We start from the raw sequence: 22,266 nt of genomic DNA on the forward strand, positions 1-22,266 counted from the left end.
GCAGTGGGAATTAGCGAGGTGACTTACAGGTGGGCAGGGACATTCCAGACGCAGGGAACTTCTTGAACCAAAGCGTGTCTTGTACTCCTCTGAGACCTGAACACCTCTTTAGGGGTATCCGTCTTCCTTGTTCATTTTTGTGCCTTTTATAGATTTACTTTAAGCAGCTAATAGTTTTGTTTGCATTCAAGTATTTATTCATTCAACAAATATTCTTGAGTGCTTGTTTACTTGAGGTACTGGCCTGATGGAAATGGATTTAGGCAAATAGTTGGTGGCAGATGGATTCAGTAAAAACCATCAGAGTAATAGGTGGCCTCTGAAGTGATTAGATGTGGTTTAGTGAGTTTTAGCTACAGAGTGAGTCATGTGTTCATGGTGACCACACGTTAGAATTCTGGAAATGTGAGCGAGAACGAGTCCAAGTCAGATGCAGTGGGAAAATCCCTCTGCCCCAGTCATCACGAGGGAACAGAACTCGTTTGAGCCAGCCTTATTAGTTTAGTTTCATGAAAGACGAAATAAAGGGCAAGGTGTTTGTTCCACGGGGTGATTGCAGCAGTTTTCACAGTAATGAATAAAGTAATGCTATCTTGTCAGCAGTGAGTAGGAGTCAGGGGCTGGGAGAGGCTTGTTCCATTCCTCAGGAAATTCCAAAGTCATGGATGGGCTTTATCCTTGGGGAACTTGCAGATGAAGGAGAGAATATGGCCAAGCGCACATATTTCTCCTTTTAACACGTCCCTTCTTTTTCTTTCTTTTTGTTTTATTTGTTAAATTTCTGCACATGTTTCTCAAGTGTGTGGTCCAGTGGGAAGAAGTGCTGGAGGTCTCTGGGTTTAGGGAAACATTCAGTCCACTTCCACTTAGAAATAAAAGGCTGGATGTGCTTCAAAGACTTTTTGGAATAAGGCTGGGGACAAAGAAGTCAAGCAAATAAATGACAGAGTCCAGAGAAGGTGGCGTTAGAGACAGATCTGAAAGCATTCAGGCAGATGTGGTGCAGGAGGATGTTAAAATCTTGGTTTCTCCATCCCTGAATTGTCCAGGAGCCCAAAGACATTTGCTCTGCAAAGTGTTTGCTGGATGACAGTGCAGCGAAGACTTAGATGCTGGCAAACTTACTTGGAAAACACTGAGTTCTTCGTGTATTTGGGGCAAGAACCAAGGCATTAGTAAACTTTAGGAAACAGACAATGGGGTTGTCTGATAGAGTCCATCTGGGGAAGTATTTGGAGCCAGGTGAGTTTGTAACCATGACCCTGAACTTGAGTCCAGCATATGCCAAGTCCAAAGGAAAGGTATGTTCTTTGGACCCCTCATGCTCTCTGATGTACAGGATCTCTCTCTGCCTGGTCAAGGCATTTCCATGTCTCTAAGCCTATGACTTTTTGTGAGAAGAAGCCTTCCATGGCTCCTTTGCTGCTTGGTTTCGGAGAGACACCAGGATGCCAGGCTGCTACTCTGTCTGCCATGCTTCCTTCTCCCTCTCCCATTGTGCTTCCTTCTCCCCGGCCCGTTGTGCTTCCTTCTCCCCATCCCGTTGTGCTTCCTTCTCCCCGGCCCGTTGTGCTTCCTTCTCCCCGGCCCGTTGTGCTTCCTTCTCCCCGGCCCGTTGTGCTTCCTTCTCCCCATCCCGTTGTGCTTCCTTCTCCCCGTCCCGTTGTGCTTCCTTCTCCCCGGCCCGTTGTGCTTCCTTCTCCCCGGCCCGTTGTGCTTCCTTCTCCCCGTCCCGTTGTGCTTCCTTCTCCCCGGCCCGTTGTGCTTCCTTCTCCCCGTCCCGTTGTGCTTCCTTCTCCCCGGCCCGTTGTGCTTCCTTCTCCCCGTCCTGTTGTGCTTCCTTCTCCCCGGCCCGTTGTGCTTCCTTCTCCCCGGCCCGTTGTGCTTCCTTCTCCCCGTCCCGTTGTGCTTCCTTCTCCCCGGCCCGTTGTGCTTCCTTCTCCCTGTCCCATGTGGACTGTTTCCCTTGCAGGCCCAACTCAGTGTCCTTTCCTGTAGCCGTCTTAGTGACCCTTCAGGCCAGAAGCAGACGCCTGTGCTGTGTACCATGCCCTTCCTGCTGCTGAACTGGAGAGAAAACGTGGCTGGCAGGTGGTAAACTCGCTGGCTGAATCAGGCCCAGTGGAGAAGCAGGTTAATAATTGACTTTGCCCTGTGTAGCCACTGGTGTTGACCTTGACAGAACACTAGTAGAAATTAGAGCCTGGTCTGGCATTTAACTAACAGGATAGTATGGCCCCAAAATAACTTCTTGTTTTGAGGTTAATCCTGTCTCTGAGTTTACGGCTGACATTCCTGTATATCCGGCCCTGTTTGCCTCCAGCAGCCAGGACCGTGGGCTCATGGTGTTCATGAGGTTCACAAAGAGGGCACACGAGGTCAGGGGGCTGGCTCTCTACAGAGCCGCTCACTGCGGTAGAGGACAAAGGCTACAGTGATCAAGATGCTCTGTGGGAGAGGAGGCAGAGCATCCTCTCTGTGTGGGCCTGGTAGAGGTGCAAGTGAAGAGGCTCCCCGTCCCCCATGCTTCTTTCACTTTAAATTCACAGCCTTTGTTTCTTGAGAAGTTCTGAATCTACCTCTGGTGCTGTGAGAAGGTTGAATTGAATAAACATCCTAAAGTCAACAGCACAGCTCCTTGTGGAAGGCACTTTAAATGGTGGGGGTCCTCTGGCTGTAGACATTGCTCCCTCCCTTCCCTGAAATAAAGCCTGCTGCAGAGCAATGATTGCCTGCTGGTATGTGGTAGAAAGCTATTCATAGCTTAGAAGTTCTCCTTGGTGGCTAGATAGGCCCAGACTGAGAAATGATACATGGTGATCCAAAGGTAGATTGTCTTTTTGAGTCTTGCACTGTCACCCAGGCGGGTGCAGTGGCACAATCATGGCTCGCTGCTACCTCGACCTCCCAGGCTGAAGTCATCCTCCCAGCTCAGCCTCCCAAAGAGCTGGAGCTATAACTGAGTGCCGCCAGGTCTGGCTAATTTTTTTATTTTTTTGTAGAGATGGAGTTTTACCATGTTGCTCATGCTGGTATCAACTCCTGGATTCATATGGTTCTCCCACCTTGCCTCCCAAAGTGCTGGGATAGCAGGCATGAGCCACTGTGCCTGGCCCAGATTCTAACTTATTAGGGAGTATCTAAATTAATCTGTTTATTGATCTCTTAAGTAGAATGTGATTAATTCTCCAGCAACAGCTACAAAGCACTGCAGAAGTCCACTTGCCGCTCTCCTTCCCACAGCCCTCCAGGAAGTTACAATGAGTTAGTTGGAGGTGGTTCTGACACCCAGCTTTTGGGTCCCTGGTTTATTGTTTTCTAGTACGCTGGCTGGCACCTAAAGGTGCCAACAAATACATGCTCTATATACACTCATGTACTTTTGGAGAATGCAGTTGGCCCAAGGTGAGAGTGGGGGGATGGGAGTGAAAAACACAGCAAGCCAGAAAAAGGGGGGCATGGAAAAGGAAGGGTCGGAGCTAGAGGGGAGAGGGCTGGGGACTGCCTGGCACCCAGCTATAGAAACGATCAGCATTAGAAATGGGCAAAGAGGCCAGGCGCAGCGGTTGACGCCTGTAATCTTAGCAGTTTGGAAGGCCAAGGTAGGCGGCTCACCTGAGGTCAGGGGTTTGAGACCAGCTTGGTCAACAAGGTGAAGCCCTGTCTGTACTAAAAATACAAAAATTAGCTGGGTGTGGTGGTGCGTGCTTGTAATCCCAGTTACTTGAGAGGTTGAGGCAGGAGAATCGCTTGAACCCAGGAGGTGGAGGTTGCAGTGAGCCGAGAGTGTGCCACTGCACTCCAGCCTGGGCAACAGAGCGAGACTCGGTCTCAAAAAATACAAAACAAAAAGAAACATGCAGAGGGGCAAGATCAGTATGAAGCATGATGGGAATGAGGCACAGGGGAGGTGGGAAGGAGAAAGGTGCAAAGGGAGGGTGAGAAGATGGGAGGTGGTGTGCGGAGGAAGTGGGGCAGCTGGGGGCATCAGGAAGTGAAACAGGAGTTTGAGCTAAAGATCTAGAGGGTAAAGGGAGAAAAGATGACTCTGAAAGGTATGGGGGGGACAGCAAAGGATGGAGGAGAAGCCGTGAGCTATGTGTTATGCCAGGTGCGATTCTGCTCCAGGAATTTTGGCTCACGGGTATCCCAGAGAGCTGTGGCAGCCAGTGTTGATTTTATTGCAATATTAGAAGTATATGGTTACTGAGTAAGTGACTTTGAAATAAGATGTGAACTGTGAGACACTAGACGAGGATAAGTGAAACTTTTGTCACTGGAGAGGAACAATTTTTATACCTCCTATTTGTAGGGTCTCTCTGTCCATAGCATTGAGCATGGGTATGAAAAGGTGCATTGAGGCTGGGACCAGTGGCTCACACCTGTAATCCCAGCACTTTGGGAGGCCGAGGCGGGTAGATCATCTGAGGTCAGGAGCTCGAGACTAGCCTGGCCAACATGGTGAAACCCCGTCTCCACTTAAAATACAAAAAAATTAGCTGGGTGCGGTGCACGTTTGTAATCCCAGCTCCTGGGGAGGCTGAGGCAGGCGAACCGCTTGAACCCAGGAGGTGGAGTTCGCAGTGAGCCAAGATCCTGCCATTGCACTCCAGCCTGGACAGCAGAGTGAGAGAAAGAGAGAAAGAGAGACAAAGAGAGAGAAAGAGAGAGAAGGGAAGGGAGGGAGGGAGGGAAGAAAGGAGGGAGGGAGGAAATTTGTATGGAATGTAATGCTTTAAAAAGTTACAAGTGGCCGGGCGCGGTGGCTCACGCCTGTAATCCCAGCACTTTGGGAGGCCGAGGCGGGTGGATCACGAGGTCAAGAGATCGAGACCATCCTGGTCAACATGGTGAAACCCCGTCTCTACTAAAAATACAAAAAATTAGCTGGGCATGGTGGCGCGTGCCTGTAATCCCAGCTACTCAGGAGGCTGAGGCAGGAGAATTGCCTGAACCCAGGAGGCGGAGGTTGCGGTGAGCCGAGATCGCTCCATTGCACTCCAGCCTGAGTAACAAGAGCGAAACTCCGTCTCAAAAAAAAAAAAAAAAAAAAAAGTTACAAGTGTTATTTGTCTGTAGGGGAAGATACTACAGTCCAGTTAGTTGTAGCAGTCTCTGGTGGTCTTTGGGCAGGAGTTTGAAGAGACCACTGGAAAGGCATCAGAAGAATTTAAATGACCCATATCCCATCTTTCAGAATGATACTAATATTTATTTTTAAAAAATTGTATGCTCTGGCTGAGAATTTACACAGCCTTCTAAAGAGGAGGCAGGTGTGCTTTTGGTTTCCAGTGATCAGTGATCACTCGGTGAACTCGTGGCATTACTCAGTGGATCTGGGAACTTCTCTCTCGTAGCGGCTGTCTTGGCTATCCGCCTTCCTCTTCACACCAACTTTGTTTGACATCATTGCAGATTTTCTGTTATTTCCCCCAAATCATTCCTCAGTGAACAGTACCCCTTAAATGCCTTCTGTTTGTATCCAGAAATTATCAGCTCAACCAGTCTATAGTAGCTTGTTAGTCAAACCAGTGATCCAGGAAAGACCTAAGTTTTTGTTTTTGTTTGTTCGTTTTTTAAAGACGAACAAAGTTCAAGGAAGAATTTTTGTAATCAAATGTTTTATTTTGATATAGTTACAAATTTATATGCAGTTGTACAAAAAATGCAGTTAGATCCCATATACCTTTTATCTCATTTCCCCCAAATTTAACATATTGCAAACTATAGTACAACAGCACGACCAGTATATTGACATTGATATGGCTGAGATATAGAACATTGATGTCACTCCCCACATTTTTTATGTTGTCCTTTTATAGCCACGCCATTCTCCTTCCTTTCCCTCCCATCCCTCCTTAACCCAACTACTATGCTTTTCTCTGGTTTTTAAATCTTATCATTTCCAGCATGACATATAGATGGAATCTTACAGAATGTAACCTTTTGCGATTGGCTTTTTTCGCTCAGCATGGTTCTCTTGAGATTCCTCCAATCCCATGTGTGTCAAGAAGTGCTTCCCTTTTTATGGCTGAGAAGTATTCTATAGTATAGATGTGCCACAGTTTGTTCAAGCATTCACTCACTGAAGGACATCTGGGATGTTTCTAGTTTTGTACTATTACAATAAAGCTTATATGAACACATCTTTTTGTGTGAATATGTTTTAATTTTTTTCTGGGGTATCTAGGAGTGTGAATATGTGTTAATTTTTTTCTGGGATAAATAGAAGTGTGAATATGTGTTAATTTTTTTCTGGGATGATTATCTAGGAGTGCAGTTGCCAGGTTCAATGGTAGTACATGTTTAGCTTTTAAAGAACCTGCAAAACGACTCTCCAGAATGACTGCACCATTTTGCATTCCCAGCAGCAGTGTGTGAGCAACCCAGTTCATCCAAATCGCGCCTAGCGTTTGGCATTGCCCATGTTTTATTTTAGCCATAATGATAGGTAGATGGTGATATGATATTGTAGGTTTGACACGCAGTTTTCTGATGGCCAGTCATGCTGAACGTCTTTTCATGTGCTCATTTGCCAGGTATATCCTCTTTGGTGAACTATTTAGTCATGTCTTTTGCCCATTGGATTGTTGGGTTTTTTTTTTTTCCAAACTGTTGAGTTTTGAAAATTTTTGCGTATTGTAGATATGAGCACTTTGTCAAATATGTGGTTTGTAAAGACACTCTTCTAGTCTCTAGTAAAAAAAAAAAAACCCTTTAAACAATAAGTCTTTTCCTACCTTAGATCCCAGAGATTTTCTCCTGTGTTTTTGTTTTCTAAGAGTTTTGTAGTTTTACATTTTACCTTGAAGTTCATAGCCCGTTTTGAGTGAAATTTTGTGTAAGGTAGAAGTTTAGTTCCAGGTTTATTTATTTTGCTTGTGGACATCCAATTGCTCCAGAACCATTTGTTGAAAGGGTTATTCTTCCTGCAGTAATTGCTTTTGAACCTTTGTAAAACGTGGTTGGGCATGTTTGTGTTAATCTGTTTCTGGGCTCTCTATTCTGTTTTACTGACCCGTGTGTCTCTCCCTTTGCCTGAATCACATAGTCTTGATGACCGTGGCTATCTTATGTCTTAAAATCTGGTAGACACTCTGTTCTTTTTCAAAATTGTTTTAGCTATTCTAGTTACTTTACCTTTTCATATAAATGTTAGAATAACCTTGTCTGTATCTATACAAATTTTGCTGAGATTTTGATAGTAATTCTATTAAACTTACATGTCAGTATAGAGATAATTGATGTCTTTACTATGTTGAGTATTTCAGTCCATGAACATGGTCTAAGTAAATCTCCATTTATTTAAATACTCACTTCTTTCATCATTTGGTTTTGTATTTGTAAGCATACAAGTCTGGTATGTGTTGTGCTAGGCTTATACCTAAGGGTTTAATGTTTTTGAGTGATTGTAAATGGTATATTTTTACATTTTAGTATCCTTCTGTTCATTGCTAGTATACAGAAATGCAATTGTCTGTTTTTATTTATGTTTATTTTATATCAGGACCCTTATTTATCTTGCTGAACTTGTGTATTCTACAAAGGTTTTTTTTTGGTAGATTCCTTGGGATTTTCTACATAAACTATCTTATCATTTGCAAATAGAGACCGTTTTATTTCTTGCTTTCTCATCTTTTCTGATTTGTATGCCTTTTACTTCTTATTTCCTGCCTTATTATGTAGGCTAGAAGTTCCAAGACTATGTTGAATCAGAGTGTTGAGAGCACGTATCCTTGCCTTATTCTCAGTTTTAGAAGGAAGTATTCAGTTTCTTACTATTAAATGTAGTGTTAATGATACATCTTTCGTGAATTGGATGCTCTTTAGTTAAGAATGTTCCTCTCTATTTATGAATTGTTTGGAGTATAAAAAAATTTAAATCATGAATGCATTTTGAATTTTGTCAAATGCTTTATCTGCATTTATTGATATGATCATGTGATTTTTCCCCCGATTTAAAAATATCGAACCAGCCCTAGCATTTCTAGAATAAACTTCACTTGATCCTACTTTATAATTCTTTTATAAATTGCTGAGTTTTATTTGCTTGTATTTTGTTAAGGATTCTTGTGTGTATATTGATGAGACATATTGGTTTATAGTCCTTCTTACATTTTTTTTTTCTTTCAGGGTACTGTTTGGATTTTGGTATTGAATAATACTGACATCAATAAATGAGTTGAGAAGTATTTCTTCCTCTTCTATTTTCTGTAAGAGATTGTGTAGAATTGATACTAATTCATTTTTAAATGCTAGGTAGAATTCTCCAGTGAAACCATTTAGACCTGGAAATTTCTTTTGGGGGAGTTTTAAAATATGAATTTAATTTCCTCAATGAGGCTATTCAAATTATCTGTTATATTTCGTATTGCATATGTTGTGGTAGTTTGTGCTTTTGAAGGAGTTGGTCCATTTTGTCTGAGTTGTCAGACGTGTGTCGAGTTGTTTATAGTGTTCTCTGTGGTCCTTTAGATGTCTGCAGGGTCTGTGGTGATGTAACTTGTTTTATTTTTGATATTGGTAATTTGAATTTTTTTTTCTTTGTGGTACTAGAAGTTTGTCAATCTTATTGATTTTTTAAAAATGTTTGATTAGTGCTTTTAAATTTATTTTTTATTTTACTTTAAGTTCTGGGGTACATGTGCTGAATGCGCAGGTTTGTTACATAGTTATACATCTGCCATGGTGGTTTACTGCATCTATCAGTCCGTCATCTAGGCTTCAAGCCCTGCATGTGTTAGGTATATGTCCTAATGCTCTCCCTCCTCTTACGCCTCTACCCCCTGTGTGTGATGCTCCCCTCCCTGTGTCCATGTGTTCTCATTGTTCAACTCTCACTTAAGAGTGAGAACATGCTATGTTTGGTTTTCTGTTCCTGTGATGGTTTGCTGAGGATGATGGTTTCCAGCTTCATCCATGTCCCTGCAAAGGACATGAACTTATTCTTTCAAAAGAATCAGCTTGTTGTTTCCTGCTGTTTTTCTGTTTTCCATTCCATCGACTGCTGCCCTTTCCTGTTTCCTTCCTTCTGCTTGCTTCGGGTTTATATTGCTCTTCCTTTTCCGGGTTCTTGAGGTAGGAGCTTAGATTATTGAATTCAGACTTTTTCATTTTTCTAATATCAACATTTAATGCCATATATTTTATTTTAATTTCCATTCAGGTCAGTATGTGTTTTTAAAAAGCTTTTCTCCAGGCTTGCTCTTTGACCCATGGATTACTTAGAAGTGTGTTGTTTAATTTCTAAGTCCTTGGGTATTCCCCTGTTACCTTGTTAAATTCCATTTTGGTTAGAAAACCAGTCTGTATGATTTCAGTCCTTTTGCATTTGTTGAGGTTTGTTTTATGACTCAGGATATGGTTTATCTTGGTATATATTCTTGAAAAGATGGTGTATTTTGCTAGAAAGACATTTCAAGAACAGTAAATATGAATCAACCTAACGGATAAAAATAAGTGATTTTTTTTCCCTTTGGCAGTAGAAATATTGTTAGTAGTTGAACAAGTTATCTTTACTTACAGCCTGAGTCATACAAAAAATAGGAGTACATCTTTTTTGGTGGTTTACAAATCTAATTACATTTTCATATTTAGAGTAAGTAGTGGAGGATATGTGAAGTGTCATTTTATTTGCCACAGAGGTTTTTTCCCATCCAAATTGTAATTTTGTGGATTCTTTCATTTTGTGGTTACTTTAGTGAAAAGAAATGTTAGAAGAAGCTTGTTTTAAAGTAAATTGAACAATGCATAAGAGTATAGGGTAGAAAAAATAAATTTTGGATCATAGTTTTGACAACACCTTCTTCCTCTCTTACAATACATTTGGAGGACCTTTTCAGATAGACGTGTATAGAATGTCCCGCACGCCATCCTTGGAGGCAGCAGCACAGTCCTTTGGATGCTCATAAGAGGAGGTTAGCCATCTGCCATTTCTTTCTCCTGGTGCCCCATCTCACTCACCTCTCCTAATAGTCTAGCATTAGCCTTCTAGAGAAATTCCGAGGTCTGCCAAAGTAAGTCAGCAAACCAGTCAAGGGCCAAGAAGTCAGGAATGTGTGAGTAGCTGAGTCAGGGGACTGGAATCAGAAGCGAGGGTGAGTCAGGGCCGGGCTGACTCAGGCGGGCTGAGGTGGTGACCTGTGGAATCACCTGGCCTCCTGGTGCTCCAGGGCCGGGGCAGGCTCACTCTGCTGAGGCCTGAAACTTCACCTCTCCCAGGGATCAGCTAATAGATGTGGCCAGAGAGTTCGGTCCCAGTTAACCCTTTCCTTCCTCTTTTGTGTTAGGTCACTTGTCAGAAAAATATTAACCAAGCTTTAGGGCCCCATGACTTTATTTCTCTTTGTGGAAATGGGAATGATATCACTGCAAAGAATCATGGAAGAGGTTGTGGAGGGAAAGGAAGAGGGGGGCAAATAAATCAGTGAGAAAGAGAGAAACAGGGTTGGAAAGCCGGGCAGATATTGAGCGCTTCTGCAAGAATTGTAAACTGTTCTTATCACCAAGTCCGGTCCGTTCTGTCACTCAGCTGAGTCTGTCCAGTCTTCCTCTCTCTTATTCCCAACATTTTAGCCTTTTTTTTTCCCCTTGAGATGTAGTCTTGCTCTTCCAGGCTAGAGTGCTGTGGTGGAATCTCAGCTCATTGCAACTTCGCGCTCCCTGGTTCAAGTGATTCTCCTGCCTCAGCCTCCCAAGTAGCTGCGATTACAGGCCTGCACCAACACACCCAGCTAATTTTTGTATTTGTAGTAGAGACAGGTTTTCACCATGTTGGCCAGGATGGTCTCGATATCCTGACCTTGTGATCCACCCACCTGGGCCTCCCGAAATGCTAGGATTACAGGCGTGAGCCACCGCGCCCAACCACATTTTAGCCTTTTGACAGGAGTCCCTCCTCACAGCTGTGGGTTGATTGGAGCGAATGAATGAGAACAGCTTGTCCAGGGTGACCTTCAGCTTTAAGGTGGTGACTGGGTGAGTATAGGAGGCATTAAGAAGGACTAGAGGAGGTCCCTGTCTTAGAGTGGTAAGTGGGATGAAGACTTCCATTTTGTGCGTGTTGAATCTGACTGTGCTGAGTTTGAGGCATCTATGGGACACCGGAAGAGGGGTGTCTGGCACAAGAGAAAGGCTAGGCTGGAGCTACTGATTTTGGTTGGGCCCAATAGGTGCTTGTAGTAGTTTCATACTCCTAAAGAGGAGGCTGTTTGCATTCTGTCCTTGTTTTATAGTTCCACTGGGAGGAGTGTTTTAGAACTTCTTACAGATGACACAATAATTGTAGACCTGGCCCTACCAGCCATGCTTGAGGTATTGTGTAGATAATGTACTTCTTTGCTGTTAGTTTTCCCAGCCCAGTTTAACTATTTCCCGATGCAAGCGAAGCTTGTAAGTGGACAAACTTAAAATACCTTTATTACCAGTGCAATCATACTAAACTTCAATCGCCCAGCAGCTAGAAAGACTAGGGTTAGATACTTTATTGTACGTGTGCATTTTGATGAAGGGAAGAGATGAGTATTTGTAAAGTCATATTATTATGACAGACAGGAGTGCTCCTCCTTCTCTTCCAGGATGATAAATGAATTCCAAAGAACAACTTTTCTTTCTTTTCTTGAGCTTATTTAACTTTTTTTTTAAGTTTATTTTGACTTAAGCCAGTATTACTTATTTTCAGGTAGACAGAGCCAGAAAAAAAGAGAAGTTAAAGAGGAGGATTGGTTTGTTGTTGTTCTGGGCAAAAGTGATACTTAGTGGGAACATTTGGCAGGACAGACATACTGGGATAGGATACATTTTTTTCTCAATAGCATTTTGAGGAATTCTTAAGGTTTTTGGTGTTCTCTGATATTGGTAATAATGTAAGCATCACTGGTTGTTACCAAATGCATCTATATACTCAGATTTTCCTTTTGTTCAGGATATTTTATATTTTAAAAAGATCCATGTTGGGGCAGATATTTACAGAGAACCAAGGGTTTAGAATTGTGATGAGTTGCTAGCTTTGTAGATCGTGCTGTTGAGAACATTGCCTTTACTGGTTCTTTATTTCTCTCAATGTGCATATCTGTGAAATAGAGTTGCTGTAAAAGTTCAGATGCTGCCAGATAGGCTAAGTGGGGAGGAAAAAACTTCAGATAAGCTTTCTCAGAGAGTCACCAATATTCTACAGTCTCTGGATACAGTGTTCGAGTATACAGAGGGTACAGGGTTTTGCATGGACAGATGTTTTCATTTCTTTGATATGTATACCTGGGAGTAGAGTTGCTAGGTCATAAAATAACTGTTTGAGGAACTCCCAAAATATTTTCCAAAGTGACAGCACCATTTCCCATTCCGCCAGTAATTCATGAGGGAGGGTCCTCATTTCTCCACCTTTTCTCCCACACTTGCTGTTATCTGCCGTTGTTAGGATAGGCGTCTTCGTGGGTGGGAAATGGCGTTTCATTGTGGTTTTGATTTGCATTTCTCTGATGACTAATGATATCAAGTATCTCTTCATGCGCTTATTTGCCATTTGTATATCTTCTTTGGAAGGCTATCTGTTCAGATTCTCTGTCCATTTTTAAATTGGGTTATCTTTTTATTATTGAGCTGTAATAGTTCTTTGTATGTTCTGGATACCAGTCTCTTATTACATATTTAATTTACAATATATTTCTCCCCGTTTTGGATTGTCTTTTCACTTTTTAAATGCTACCCTTTGAAGCACAAAGATTTTTAATTTTCATGATGTCCAGTTTATCTATTTTTTTCTGTTGCTACTTGTGTCATGTCTAAGAAACCATTTCCTCATCCAAGTTCATGAATACCTTCTCTTTTTCTACATTTGAGTGAGAAGTGAGCAGAACTGGTGTAGGGACTGCCTCTCCCAGAGGGGCTGCAAGAGAAGGCTTAGCCATGCCATCCTTGATCAGAAAGGGGATGATCAGCACTGAGAAAGCCCAAGGATATGCTGGTCCCTACAGTAAAGCTGCATTAGTTGACAGGATCATTTATATTTCAGGACAGATACACAGCTTTCAAGTGGACCTTTCAAGTGGCCAACTTGTGCTGAGGGTGGGTAACAGAAGAAGCTAAACAGGCCCTAAAGAACATGGGTGATATTGTGAAAGGTGCAGGCTGTGACTTCACTAATGTGGTAAAAACAACTGTTTGGCAAGCTGACATAAATAACCTCAGGGCTGTCAATGTAATTTACAAATAGTATTTCAAGAGTGGTTTTTCTGCTAGGGCTGCTTACTGTATTTTGCTACTTTGCGCAAAGGAGGCCGGGTTGAAATTGAAGCAGTAGCTGTTCAAGGACCTCTCACGACAGCCTGACTATACGTGGGCCCAGTGCTGTCTAGTCTGGAATTTTTAACATCTTAATTGTCACAGTTGATGTAACATCCTAATTAACATCTTGATTTTTTATAACTGATGAAAGTATAAGTTTGACTAAAATATTGAAAGTTATGGAAAAACTGTATAATAGAATTAAACATGAATTGAAGATTAGATGATGAATCCAGTTACCGATGTTACGAATTATACTTATACACACCCATATCACTGAATGTAGGAAACAGATGGTCATTATGTAGTCAAGTAACAGGGAAATAACGTGGGAAAGATGAGTTATTGTTCCTGAGAAATAATTAAGAACACACCTGACTCAAATAAATTTAGTGATGTGAAATACTTAGTTATCGTGTCAGGTATGTGATTCTGGTAATTCAGCTTTTACTAGAGTAAAATTAAAGTATTTAAATTTGAATGGTAGAGATAAAGGAACAGAAAATGAATCAAAATTTTAAATAGATAATATTTTTCTGATGGAAAGGAAATAGACATGCAGATTTAAGATTTGCTCTTTTTCTAATAATTTAATGGTTTTAGCTTTTACATTTAAGCCTGTGACTCATTTTGGACTAAATTTTGAATATAGTGTGAAGTAGGAGTCTATTTTATTCTTTCGCACGTAGATATCATTTGTCCCTTCACCATTTGTTGAAGGAACGATTCTTGCCTCGTTGAATTGTCTTAGCGCTATTCTATTCCTCTTAAGTTTTATTTTCCAGGCTTCCTACCATTCAAGTTGTTTCCCAAACATTAGCTTTGGTGCTGAAGCTCGGATATTAAAGCATCTACTCAAAAGGAACTGTTTAGACCAGAAGCGACTGAGATACTACCAAGTTCAAGTTAGGGTTACTGCCATTGTAGGTAGGTGAGAGGTTGTGAGAGAAACTAGAGAGATTATGAGGAAAATTAAGCTGTTACTTAAAAAAAAAAAAGAGTAGCATTTTCTCTGGATGTCTGGAGGTCAGAGAAGCATATTTTCAACCCTGCTTTGTGCAGCCTTACTGATGGTAGCTTGGTCACCTGGAGAGATTTTGTGACAGACACGGTTTCTCTACTGTAGACTGGACTTTTACACGTGGACAACAGTAGTTACTTGAAGTAGTGGAAAAAAAAAAAAGCGATAAAAATCAGGAGTTCTCATAGTGACTGTGTTGCTTTGCTATTAAAAAGCTGTGTGACCTCAGGTAACTAACCTTGTTTCATCTTATGTTGACCTCAGCCAACCTTATTTTATCTTATGTCAAATGCAGGTACTGGATTTATGACCTCTGGTCATCTCTGGCATTAAAGTTCTATGATGTTGATACATTTGAAGATGATGTTAACATGGCCAGGCTTTGATGTTTAGAAACCACAGTATAAAAACCTACCTAGCAGTGCCAGAAAGTAAGGAAGTGCTCCAAACACACACACACACACACACACACACATCGATGAGGTATGGCAGAGGGACACAGGAACCAAATACAGAAGCTGCCAGTGGCCAAAGTCACAAAATAACATAGTATTGAATTATGTCCCCCAAATAAAATAAATGCACATGGGTTTGCACTGATGTAACAAGTAATCGAATACATAAATGGAGAAGAATAGATGAATCTCCCTTCTAGAAGAGTTCCAGATAATTTATTTAGATACATTGCCTTCTAGTAGGTTGGGGCTCTCTCCCCACTCTTTAAGTGAATTCCTTCCAGAGTGTACAGGTTGAAGTGGGGGAGAAAAGAGTCATTTTGGGGGGAGGACTCAGTGGAGAAACCTGACAAGCATTACATCAGCCAGGTGATCAATTTCAGCATCAATCACATTGATAGTATATACCCTTGACATGATGTGCTGAAAATGACACTTTACCTTTGTGGTATTTCAAATCCATACCCCCAGTGTAAACATTAGACAAATCCCAATTGAGGAACATCCTACAAAATATCTGAGCCAGTACTCCTGAAACTGTCAACGGTCATCAAAACCAGGGAAAGTCCGAGGCGCTGTCACAGCCACGATGACTGAATGTGATGTGGTGTCCTGAACGCGATCAAGAGCAGGAAAAGGGCATTAGGTGAAGACTAAGGAAAGCTGAACACAGTATGGGCTTTGGTTAATAATAATAGATCAGGATTAGTTCATTCATTATGACAAATGTACCATGTCCATGTAAGATGCAGTAAAAGGGGAAGCTGAGTTGAATGGGAATTTTGTATTATCTCAGCAGTTTTTCCATAATCTAAAACTGTTCTAAGAATAATTTTTCATTAAAAATCTTACGTGGGGGAATATTCTAATACCAGTTTGGTGCCTCTTCCGTGAGGTCATCCTCAAGCAGCGTCCTTCCCACAGTGCCACAGCTTCCTCTGTGGCAACACTTGCGTCTGTGTTATGCCACTGGCACTGCAGTTAACTTCCTCTCTCGTCTGCCCTGCAAGGCTTTGAGCTCCAGGAGGCACTCACATGTTTGTCAGCTGATACAGTGAAGGAATGAGCAGTAGTACATTTATTTCCTGTACTCAAAGATGCTCACACTGTAGCTAAGAGACAGAATAGTAGTGGGATAATGATGCCCATGATGTAGGAAGAACAGATGAATCTTCCTTATAATTTAGGAAGAGAAAGAAATGCCTACTCTCTCTACTTCAGGGAATAGCAGAAGGTTTGCAATGACAGTGTGTCAGAAAACTGATTAAAAAATGTATTTATTCCAAGAAAGATTCAAATAGTACTGGGACCAACTCCCCTCCTCCTCCACCTTCACTCCCCAGCAACTCACTTCCAGATATTTCCAGTTAAAGACTTTATTTCTTCATTTAAGGCTTTTACTCTTTGAAATCCTCTGATATGGCGACTGATCTGGAGGCATATGCTTGATTTATCAGCTAAAGCCTCAGGTTTCTCACGCTGGTGAAGGCAGAGCCGGGAGGCCTGGCAGCAGGCAGACGCCTCTCAAGGGAGAAAATTAGAGGATGCGAGCCACTCAGTGACCCCAGAAATGGAGCTCAAAAGATGAGATGGGCCTAACTTGATCGGTTTCCTCGGAGGCATCACACACATTTCTGGATTATGCTGCAGTCCTTCCTGATAGCACAATGCACAGATTAAGGAGTTCTAGGTTCTTATTTGCAAGGAAACTTTGTGAGCAATAGATCTGCAACTTTGTTTATACATTGACATTTTTCATAGGTTGAATCTGATAATACTCACAAAAGCACATAGATAAAATAAAAAAGATACTTCCAAAAGATCATAGAAAACATAAATCTAAATAGAATCAATTCTGGGGATCGTAGGAGACAAATAGAACCCAGCCATGTAGTCCAATAATTAGAATTAGAAATGTAGTCCTGAGACTTTCGGCAAAGTGAAAAAGGAACATGATCAACTTCGTGATTTTTGTTATCCATAAGGAAAAAAAAAAACCTAAAACATTTCCTCAGGGAATTAAAACTTCCCTTGACATAAAATTGTGGAAGTTATGCCCAAGTTTCCTTGCTAGCCTGGGGACCTGGGGACCCCATGAGCAGAGAGAGAGAGGAGGTAGATGATCCAGGCACGCACACTGTCATCTGTACATGCCCCAGGCCCACATATCACTGAGGGAGAAACAAATCATTGTCCCAGAGTCTTGAACAGGCCCTCAGGTGTGGGCATTTTATTTCCAGATTTTACTTCCTCATTGTGAAGTATGAGATAACATCTGTCCTTCTGCACGTGGGATAAGGGATGAGTCTAGCTGTTAAATGTGAGTGTATGAGTATTTCTGATTCTGAGGTCTGATTTGATACTGGGAGTTAACAAGATAAGGAACATAATAAATATGATAGACCAGAATTAATACTTTAAATGGTGAGTTTATGATTTCAAATTTGCAGTGAAGTTAATGCTGGTAAAGTTGAATCATATTCATCCTCTTGCCTTTCTTCTGAAAATACTGAAATTTAATAAGAGGTGAAGAAGATGATCCCTAGAAGTCAGGAATCAATCAGAATCACTCCAATTATGCTGTCTTTTGTCAGGGTTACTAGGTAGGAGATTGGGGCCACAGACAGATTTTGGAAGGAGCTTCCTAGTGGTGGATGACAGAACTCTTGGTCCTGTCCTGTTAACTTGTCTTTCATGACATAAAGACACAGAAAGCATACTTATCAAGGCTGTATGTGACTCAAAGCAGGCAGAGAGAGCCCAAGTACAAAATGGCAGACCCAAGTTTCACAATGATCTCCATGGTCAGAAACAAGGGCTCCTGTAATCCCAGCTACTTTGGAGGCTGAGGCAGGAGAATGGCTTGAACCCCGGAGGTGGAGGTTGCAGTGAGCTGAGATTGTGCCATTGCACTCTAGCCTGGGCAACAAGAGCAAAACTCCACCTCAAAAAAAAAAAAAAAAAATGAACTTGATTAAACTGAAAAGAGATACATGTCATGGCCTGTTTCTTTTTCTTTCATTTTTGGGGATTAACTATAGAATGGAGACCCATGAATTAGTAGGACTTTTGGATGATCCTAAGCTCCACTCCCTGGCAGCAGCACAGATCTACTCATGTGCATAAGTAAACATGCAACAAGTTCTAGAAACCTCCGAACTAGTAACCCATCCCTTCTAGTAACCTACCATTTAGTGGATTCAGTGAGATTGCGTATTCTCAGATTCTATGCTCTTCTTTTCATCTACTATGGCTGTAATATGTGCTTGGTAACTTTCCACAATCAGAGGTCTTCCACGATAACAAATAGTTATGCAGCTCCAATTGTATATATGACACTGGTCCAGGCAGTGTAGCTAAGAAGATAAGCAAGACATTGTCCAGATCCCCAAGAGACCCAGGCAACTCTCCTAAATATGTATGGGTGAGGGATGGATTCACGTGCCACAGTTGTAACCCTCAATACCTAGAAGAATGAGATGGACGGTAAGCGCTCAGAGAGAGACGTGAAAACACTGATGAGGGTATAAAGCTGAAAACCACTTAAAAAAATAAATCTGCAAAGCAAGGGATGTAGGCTCCAAAGACCATGATTTTTATATGCCTGTGCTCTTGCCATTTAAAAAGTTTTACATTTATAGGTTCATCTAGTGACTTATTGTTCTCAAGGCATAGCCATCAAATGAATATTTGTAACTGGATAGCGTGTGAGTGGGGAGTGGTTGAGAAGGATCTGTATTCTGAAATGGAGGCCAGGAAGCTTTGTTTATGATGGAAGCACAGAGGTGGAGTTCTCGTTCTGTTCTCCGTGTCTCTAGGTCCCTGCTGTGGTTCTGTTGAAATCAGGCTGTGGAAGAGTCCACCTCTCCCACCACTCTTTTTCCCTGCTGCACCTGGATTCAGCATTTAACACCCTTCATTTATGAGCAACTTATAATAAACTACTCATATGTGATTAGGCCATTAAAAACAGAAGTAGAAAACGTAAAAGCTGGAGGAGGGATGGATTTTATTTTGCGAAACTGGCTGATCCCATGAACTTTCTGTTCTTTCTCTTTGGGGCTAAATGGTCCTGATTCTTCATTTTAGACTAATTGCAAACTGGTGTGCATTACATTTTCCATCCCAGAACCGCTGGATTACGGCTTTCTGTTCATTCCTGAACTCCAGCCACTTGCGATGGTGCACAGTGTTCAGCTGGCATCCCATCCAGCAGATTTTGGCCAAGGGTGTTCCCTGGAAACTTGAGTGTCTGGGCATGAGCTCAGACACTGGCGCGTTTGCCATCCCTCTAAATGTCTCCATGTGCTTCACGTACAATACTAACTGTAAAGCCAGAAGGTAGCTCTTCTGCTCTGCACGCAGTAGCTTCCTCTCTACTCCTGTCTTAGGGATTTATCACTCGTTCCTTGTATGACAGGAACTGTGAAGATTGTCATCACCTCTACTGGAAACGGCTCGAAGGGAGAAGAGGTCTTTTAAAAATCTTTCTTTACATCCTTCTGGGGGCTTTATAGTGCAGAAGATCAGTTCATATAACTTGGCTATACCCTGTGGGTCCTTAAACCATGATGCTTCCTCTAGTTTCTACATGAAGCTTTTCCTGAGAAATCTCTGAAATAGCTTTGGTGTGTAACTTAGAAACCAGCTGTCAGCAACTCATTTGCATGGAACATCAATATCCTTCTTGCTCTCTCAGTCAGCTCATTTACCACCAAGCCTTCTAGCTGGGGTTGGTCTCATTACCAGCGACCTCATGGTCTGGAACTTCTGCCAGCTCTCAGACCTCAAGTGGCTTTGACCTGTGTAGTGGGAAGGCCTCCGCTCCCACAAAAGTATTCCTCATGCTTCTTACTAGCTTGTTTCTTTAAAATCAACATCTTGTAAAACGTGAATTTCTGGTTTTATACTTGCGATGACTCAAAAACAGCCCTTTGGCCTAGGAACACCATTAAGGAGAGAAAGAAAGGGTGACGGTACGTAATCAGCCCTAGGGACTGGCTGGGAAAATACAAAAGTATAGCTACCGTAGAGTGTTCAGGTTCTACCTATGAAAGCATTGATGAATGATTTTGAGGCGGCACTTACAAGCACCAAGGAAGGGTAGTAAATGAATCCGCATTGTTTTAGGAGGTGTTTCACATGATTTGGAGTGGGACCAGCCCCACTTTCCCTGATACGGATTAACTTTAATAAAGCATTAGGTCTCAGTTCCATTGCACACTTCATTAATGCCAAGTGAAGGCCGAGGGAGTGGGGAAGCCCCCTCTATTTTCATATGAAAGCCTAACTTTGGAAGCACATAAAGCAACTAATTGACAAGAAAAATGAAAGCATATTTCCAGAAGGCCAAGAATGTCTTGGCAATCCAGATAAATGCTGTTTGTAAAAGCAAAACTGATAACCAGGAATGACTGTGGAATGGAGCCTTCTGAACTTCAAGATAAGATAAATGAGTGAAAGACAGGAGGAGGGACGTGTGTGTTTCAGGGAAAATGTTCACAGGGTTATTGTAAATCTCAGTTAGACTGGCTTACCACGGCGGCAAATACGTTTTTTAAAAAAAAACCCAAACAGCCTTAGTTTCTTCTTTGTAGGGCCTTAAAACCAAAACGTGACTATTTCTCAGAAGTCCATGATAATTTTTAACAGAGTTACCTACTGAGAAGATCAAGAGTTGTGCTTGACCTGATATTTGGGTCAAGCCCTGCCTTCTACTCCAGAGGTCCCCAACCCCTGGGCCATGGACCGGTACAGGTCTGTGACCTGTTAGGGATCAGGAGCATGAACGTTGTGAACTGTGCATGCGAGGGATCTAGGATGTGTTCTCCTTGTGACAATCTGTAATAACTAATGCCTGATGATCTCAGATGGAATGGTTTCATCCTGAGGCCATCCCTCCCCGACATCTCCCCCACCATCCATGGAAAAACTATCTTCCACGAAACTGGTCCTTGGTGCCAAAAAGAGTGGGCACCTCTACTTCCACCTGACTGCTGCTCTACTCCCTTCCAAGTCTGTCTTGTAAAGCAATGATCAAGAAAGAGGTTGGTGGCCTTTAGCTAGTAGTTGGGGCGGTAGGCGGAATAGCGTAGAGGATGAACGCATGTGCCCCAGAGTCAGACTCACACTGAATCCTGGCTGTGTGCCTTGAGTCAGGGCACTTCCCTGGTTGGATCCCCAGTTTCCTAATCAATAAAATGAGGATAATCACGGAGCCCAGCACATGGAGCCCAGTGGGGGCGAAATGAGCCCATACATTCAGACTGGGTAGCACAGTGTCTGATGGATGCTGATAGACTCAGAGAGGGGAGAAGGGTGAAGGGCCAGGCACAGCAACTGCTCTGTGGTCCCTGAGTCCATCAGAGCTAAGGAGGGTGGCAGTTGCATCCACATTCTGTGGAAGCAGCATTTCAGCCATCCAAACAGAGCAGCCGACCCCAGGAATGGGAGGCCCCATGCCCTCGACCCCCCTGAGACCCCACCTCCTACTGTGTCTGGTGGTATGGGGATGGCTGGAAAGTGACATTCCAGCTGGTGCAGGGCCAGGTGTCTTCTGGCAGGTCCCTGGAAGTGCCTGGTGCATCTGGTGGCTTCAAACAAAGGGCACTGGTGACAGTGTTGGTCCAACAGGAAAGAAGGTCTTCGGCAAGAGGCCTCTGTTTGCTCCTGTGTGCACCTGTCTGACCTGGCAGGCGGAACTCACTGTTTGTTTTGTGGAACAAAGAACAGGCCTGGTTAGATTGGAGTAGGAACTGGGGGCAGGTTGTGGGGAAGGAGGTGGGGCGGGTGGTGGAAGGGGAGGGGTGGGATGGTCCCTGGCAGAGCTCCTATTGTGATAGTACACTCTAGGAGCGGCATCTGGCAAGCGTCTCCTGGCCTCAGCAGGGGAAAAAGAATAAAGACACACTTGCATGCTTCAACTCTGATCCTGCAAAGTAAAAGTCTGCGGACGAGGGTCATGCGTGGCCTGAACCTCTTCACTCTTGGCTTCTTATTTAACATAAACAGGAAAATTATTGGGGCTAGCTGCTCACCACAGAATGGGGTGAAAGAGAGGGCTATTGTTTCCAGAAATGCAGCAGTTCCACAGGAATGCAAATGGTGGCTTCAGCTCAGGCCACAGGAGCCGAGCATGTATGCTGTGCAGCAGAGATGCAGGCTGACACCCATGCACACTCAGGCGGCCTCCTGTAGGATCCCTGCAGGGAAGAAGCCCAGCCATTGTATAGGGAGGCATTCCTTTTTCACATCAGCGGGCACTTCCATTTTCCTGGCGCCCTCAGTGTCATGCTAAGAAGAGTGTAAAAGACATTCTCCATGTCCTTGAGGATCAGAGGTGGGGATGGTCTAGATGGAAAACAATCAAGCGGAAAGTAGACAGCCCTCGCAGGCTTCCACACTGTGGCACGTGCTGTTTTCCTCCATTTGCGCTGCCTCTGCCTTCTCTCTGCGTGTGGCACCAAGCTCTCTGCGGCTTCACCCGTCTCACCCACATAGAGTTAAGGC

The 22,266-nt window shown here is 42.9% G+C and overlaps 1 protein-coding gene and 1 pseudogene across 11 annotated transcripts in view; both read left to right on the top strand.

The window, feature by feature from the left end:
• The window catches only part of CGNL1 (cingulin like 1), a 180,820-nt gene that overhangs the window by 105,272 nt on the left and 53,282 nt on the right, over positions 1-22,266 (top strand). The window lies entirely within an intron of this gene.
• LOC105710679 (2-iminobutanoate/2-iminopropanoate deaminase-like) lies at positions 12,608-15,741 on the top strand (annotated as a pseudogene).

The sequence above is a fragment of the Aotus nancymaae genome, unplaced genomic scaffold (genome assembly GCF_030222135.1).
Source record: "Aotus nancymaae isolate 86718 unplaced genomic scaffold, 86718_ANA_hifiasm-v0.15.2.pri h1tg000041l, whole genome shotgun sequence".
NCBI lineage: Eukaryota > Metazoa > Chordata > Mammalia > Primates > Aotidae > Aotus > Aotus nancymaae.